The following is a 6,708-nucleotide window of genomic DNA, read 5'->3' on the forward strand; positions in this document are numbered from 1 at the left end:
ATGTTCATGAATTTGAAAAAAGTTCACCAATTCAAAGAAATATATTCACAAACTAAAAAAATGAATTTAAAAATGTTCATGACCTCAAAAAGTTCAAGTATATGAAAAAGTTTTGTGAATTTGAAAAAGTTTTATGAGTTCAAAACTTTTTGCAGCAAACTGGAAAAATTCATGAATTAGGGAAAAGCTCGCAAATTCAATAAATATTTGCGAAATGGAATTTATTGTGAATTTGAAAAAAGTTCACTGTTTGAAGAAAAATATTCAAGAATTAAAATAGTTTGGGAATTTAAAACAGTTCACAAATTTGGAAGAACTTCAAGAATTTGAAAAAATAGAAAGAAAAGGGAAATAAAAATTAAAAATGAAAAATAAACAAAAAAAGAAAAAAGAATAAAATATAAAGGAAAAAAAGAAAAAAACCATGAAAACAAAGTACAACTTGGCCGAAATAAACCTAAACATGATAAAGATACCCCAACTTAAAAACCTGGCAAGCTTTCGGATGCTTCCTAAAACCCGACTAAGGAAGCTTTTGACGCCTCCAAAACCAGGAGCAGGAGGGAAGTTCGCGCTTGTGCCTTAGAGCAACTTCAACCGGCCAACCCATTTTCGTTCGCCCATGTCCTTTGGGTCAAAGCGGACAAAAATGCTAGTCCCGACGAGCCGACGCAACCCTACCACGGGGCCCAAGCGTCAGTGAGTGGAAGCTGCGGGCGGTCATCCTTTTTTAATCCATGCGTGCGGGTGGCCGGCCTCATCCGCTTCCACTGCCCGCCCACATCTAACCCCCGTGTGCTTCCTCGCCGGTGACAAGCGAACCCTAGCGCCATGGGTTTCTTCAGTGGCACCGGCGAGCGGCTCATGCAGATCGAGCGTGAGCAGGAGGAGGAGCGCCGTGAGAAGGAGGAGGACAAACGTCGTGCGAGCAAGCAGCCCAGTCGGCGGCGCAACCTACGCAGCAGGACGACTTGGCCCCGGCTTGGGAGGCGGCATTCCCCTGGGCTGGCTCAACGCCGGAGCTGGTCGACCTCTCCGGCCCCGGGTCGGACGATGAGGATGCCTAGGGCAGCGCGCACAGCAGCGTAGACTTTTTTATATTTAATTAATGTTTACTATTTCTGTGGACTTTGGTCGGCGGTTGACCGGCTTTTGATGTTTAATTATGTTTAAGTTTGAACGTGATTGCTCTTTTTTTTTAAGTCCGCATTTTTAGAAAAATGTGCCGGGCTAGTATTGGGTGCACGCGCCGACCCAAATTAAAAAAATGGGCATGGATGTCTGCGTGGCCGACCCAAACGGACAAAAAGCAGCCAAACCGTGCGTCCGTTTGGGTCGGCAGATTGGAGTTGCTCTTAGATGGCCCGACATTTTTTTGAACATAGTATAGACAGATGCATACGCACATAGATACACATATACACTCATCCTTACGTATGCATACACGCACGCACATCCTACCCCTATGAGCACCTCCAAGAGACTAATCTGACACATCATCTTGACATTGATGAAGTCGCCACACACGTTTTCGTAGTTAACAGGAACGTCTCCTCTCACTGAACGCACATCGCCGAAATGCATGGAATAAATTCGAGAAAATGCAAACATCAATGTCAAAATTGAGACTTGAATTCTGGTGGGCAGAGGATATCGGGAGCTGGAAATGGCAACGACGGCCATGCTGGACGCTCGAACCAGCCACATGATTTGCTGGAACCGGTGCGGTAGGTTTACTTCGAAGGCCGTGAAGGAAAAGGATCCCTCCTGGGGCCTACTCCATTACCTCGTCGTTGAGACGACACATTATCACGCAACACCTTGACGATAGTCAAGAGGCGGTGCGAGAGGAGGAGTGGTAAGAGCGACGCAATATTGGGCCACGTTAGCCACATCGGACGCTGACACCGCATCAGTGACCAGCTGGTCAAAATCGTCTTGAAGGAGTTGCGGCGCGCTACCACCCCATCGCCGACAAGGCTAGGTGAAGGGATGTCATGTCGGTGCGGCGTCCGCCGTGGACACGGGCAGCACGCGACGGAGGGGGAAGCCCAACTTGGATCTACCACTACCTTTATTATTTTTATCAAACTATATTGATATTACTTGGATATGAATATTACCCAATAAAGTTTGTTGTTTTTTGGAAAAAAAAACAAAGCATACGAATTGATCCAATAAAAGATACACCTAAAAATTCATTTATCCATATATGCGTTTTTAACACATCCATACATGTGATTAATTAGAGCTCCCAAACTATTCCCACTAAATCAAATTTTTGCCAGACTATTTTCGCTTATAAAAGTTTTGGTGCTAGAGATTATTTTCTTTACCGCGCATACTTCCCGCGTCTCTCCCTTTTTCTTTCTCCATATATCGTCGGATATTTTCCCTCGCCGCCATCTCCGCCCACCACCTCCCCATTTATCCAACCACCGATTCCAATCTGCGCCGTGACCACCACCCCGCGCGCCGCCCGTTCGTGTACCCGACGCGGTGCCAGCCTCAACCTCAAGCGCCGCCCTCTGCTGCTATCGCCGCCTGCCGCAGATTGCCGTTTTCCTCCATCGACAAGCTCATTAATCGGAGCCCCGTCGGTGCCCGTCGTCCCCGCATCACGAAGCGCCATCCTCACCGTCACAAAGCCGGATCCACGCAGGTCTCATCCTTCACTCGAAGCTGTGCGCGTGTTCCGTCGGTACACAGCCCGCAAGCAGCTCTCGCCTCCATCCGTATCTTCAGCCTTCGCCACGTCAAGCAGGTAATTTCTTAAATCCCATAGCCCCTACTGTTTTACCATTAAATCAACCGAAGTGGGCTCCTTCATTTATGCATCTCAAGTCCCCATCCTCTTCTCCTTCGTCTCCTTTCTTCCTTCATGTAGGCATGCACTCTAAGTGTTTGTTGAATTGCTTGCTTGCCTAGAAATCAATTATGACAGATTTTCTTGAAAATATGTGAGCAACTATTTGGTCCAATCAAATTTTATATGGTAAAACTCAAAAGTAGTACAAGCGGTGTTATATAGATTGACCAAATAACCTCAAATTTCATTTATGCTGGAGCATAAAACATGGTAGTGTTTGGTTGCACAGGCTGCAATGTACTTTGCTATTCTGTAGTAATTTTAGTCTGTCCTATTTCCTACATCATCTTAGTGCAGTCCCACTATCTCATTAGTTATGATTTTTACATCTTAGCTGAAGGGAGGTTCAATCAGCAGCTCTCAGATTTTGCACTACAAGATTTTTGTTTACAGGTTCGTATGTTGCTGTGTGCGTTACAGTAACTTCTGAAGTGCTTTTTGGGTGCCTTTTCAATGAAATGCATGTATGGGTCATATTTACGGCAAGATCACCTTATTCCACTTGAGTCCAACATGTCTCACTTGAGTCCAACATGTACCATTATGGTGATAAGCATTGGTGCGAAATAAAAGTTTCTCAGGGACTAACATTTGTTCAACATCCTGAGAAAAAAAAAGGAAATGTTCAATTTGCACTGCGGGCACTAGGAGATAATATAGAAAACATGACAGATGAGTTGGCTATGATCCGTTCGTTCCTGAAGCGAAAATTCCCCACTGAGGATTTGAGAAATGAATTTGTAACCGTGGGAAGTGATGAAGTTAGTATCTAAACCACATGTCTTTCTGCAAAGATAAAAATATGAGTATTACTTTACTATTATTTGTTCCTGTTTCAGGTTGATCTCGACGAAAGAGTTGTTGGCGGTGACCTCCCAAATGAATCACATAACGAAGCTGAAGAATATGCTCCATTGAGTGCTATGCAGGTGATGTAATAGTTTCTTCACTAATAAATATTCTACATTATCATACTTAAACAATTGTTCATCATAAGTTGCAGGAACTACATCCTAGCAGTTGTGCGGGAGCCAAAGAGTGTTACACCGGTTTATCGTTACCACAATAAAAAATGATTCCTAAGGTGTGTGCACACATTTCTGATTTGTTATTAAAAAATGCCTATGTTTTGTGTAAGTTTACTTACAACTGAACTGAACCTCAATTGTAGAAAACACACATTGAAAAGTTTGATAGGGTCAATCAAGGAAGTGCAGAATCAACTTTACCGGACAAGCAGATCACTACCCAGGAATTGCATCCTATTTTTTCTGCGAGAACCAAAGAGGATTACACTAGTTTATCTTTTCCACACATGGTTGCTAAGGTGTGTGCGCATAATTTTTTTTACTTCGTTATCAAACAATGCCTATGATTGTGTATGTTTATGTCGTATTGAACTGAACCTCAAATGTAGAACGCATGCATTGAAAAGTTTGATAAGGCCAATCAAGGCCGTGCAGAATCAACCAAAGAGGGTTACACCAATCATGGAAGTGCAGAATCAACTTTGCCGGATATAGCAGATCACTGCCCAGGAATTGCATTCTAGCTTTTCTTCGAGGACCAAGGAGGATTACACTGGTTCATCTTTACCACACATGGTTGCTAAGGTGTGTGTGTGTGTGCATAAAGTTGTGATTCATTGTCAACCAATGTCTATGTTTTCCGTATGCCGCACATTGAAAAAATTGATAAGTTCAATCAAGGCTGTATAGAATCAACTTTATTGGAAAAGACTAACCAGGAACTGCATCCTAGCAATTGCGCAAGAACCAAAGAGGGCTGCCAAACACTGGTATGGTACATCATCAAAGTACATTTCTTCTCATAATAGTCTTAAAGCTATATTCTAAAAATTTCTTTGTTATCTTTCTTTTTCAAGGCAGCTCAAGATTTAGAAAAGAAGTGCATTGCAAGAGCCGGGAGAACTATAGAAGAATTATTCTTTAGATGGACAAATATTATGTTTTATATACAGATTTTAGCTTTATAGGAAAACTTAGTCCAAGTTTGTATGATCTCTTAATTATTTGAATATTTTATATGAAGATCTTATTTGATTCAGTTGTGAACCTAAGGTGTTTGTTCCTACTAAATGAAATTGTGTGAACGGGATGGTTGTGGATACAATCAGTGATATGGGTGGATCCCTTCATATTGTTCATGATATTTGTTGCTTATGAATGTGATTGGTGATATGGGTGGATGTTGTTATATACAATATTTCTTGATCGTTCTGCACAAGCATATGTCATGATAAAGTTACTGGATTTGAAATGGCGAAGTACACATTTGAAATAAATCAAATATTATTTAAAGTAAAATATTATATGGTTAAAGCTTTTGTATATTTAGAGACGAATATAATGTCTGTACATGGCGTGTATCCCTATTAGTAGAGATGTATGAGCGCGTCTAACAGAACGACTCTACATATCAGAGACGCTCTTGAACGTCCAAATATGGCGTGTCATATCTAGAGACACCTTTGGACGTCCCAATATAGCGTCTCATGCCATGTACAAACGCTTTAGACAGCGTGTCTATGTGTTTTGAGACGGTCCGTGGGGAGACGCTCCAAAGACGCTTTACTAAGTTGACTCTATGGTTGCCTAGAGATGAAATAACATGTCTCTAGCTTTAGAATTGTTGGAAATATGCCCTAGAGGCAATAATAAAAGTATTATTATTATATTCCCTTGTTCATGATAATTGTCTTTTATTCATGCTATAATTGTATTATCCGGAAATCGTAATACACGTGTGAATACATAGACCACAATATGTCCCTAGTGAGCCTCTAGTTGACTAGCTCGTTGATCAACAGATAGTCATGGTTTCCTGACTATGGACATTAGATGTCATTGATAATGAGATCACATCATTAGGAGAATGATGTGATGGACAAGACCCAAATCCTAAGCATAGCACAAGATCGTGTAGTTCGTTTGCTAGAGCTTTTTCAATGTCAAGTATCTTTTCCTTTGACCATGAGATCGTGTAGCTCCCAGATACCGTAGGAGTGCTTTGGGTGTACCAAATGTCACAACGTAACTGGGTGACTATAAAGGTGCACTACAGGTATCTCCAAAAGTGTCTGTTGGGTTGACACGGATCGAGACTGGGATTTGTCACTCCGTATGACGGAGAGGTATCACTGGGCCCACTCGGTAGTGCATCATCATAATGAGCTCAAAGTGACCAAGTGTTTGGTCACGGGATCATGCATTACGGTACAAGTAAAGTGACTTGCCGGCAACAAGATTGAACGAGGTATTGGGATACCGAAGATCGAATCTCGGGCAAGTAACATACCGTCTGACAAAGGGAATAGTATACGGGGTTGATTGAATCCTCGACATCCTGGTTCATCCGATGATATCATCGAGGAGCATGTGGGAGCCAACATGGGTATCCAGATCCCGCTACTGGTTATTGATCGGAGAGCCGTCTCGGTCATGTCTGCATGTCTCCCGAACCCGTAGGGTCTACACACTTAAGGTTCGGTGACGCTAGGGTTATTAGGAAGACTTGTATGTGATTACAGAATGTTGTTCGGAGTCCCGGATAAGATCCCGGACGTCACGAGGAGTTCCGGAATGGTCCGGAGGTGAAGATTTATATATGGGAAGTTGTCATACGGACACCGGAAAGTTTCGGGGGCATATCGGTATTGTACCGGGGCCACCGGAGGGGTTCCGGGGGTCCACCGGGAGGGGCCACCCCTCTCGGAGGGCCTCATGGGCCGCAAGGGACAGGGAACCAGCCCCTGGAGGGCTGCCCCCCCCCTTGGGCCCATGCGCCTAGGGTTGGGGGGGGGGAACCCTAGTGGGGGC

The sequence above is a fragment of the Triticum dicoccoides genome, chromosome 4A, assembly GCF_002162155.2.
Source record: "Triticum dicoccoides isolate Atlit2015 ecotype Zavitan chromosome 4A, WEW_v2.0, whole genome shotgun sequence".
Classification (NCBI taxonomy): Eukaryota; Viridiplantae; Streptophyta; class Magnoliopsida; order Poales; family Poaceae; genus Triticum; species Triticum dicoccoides.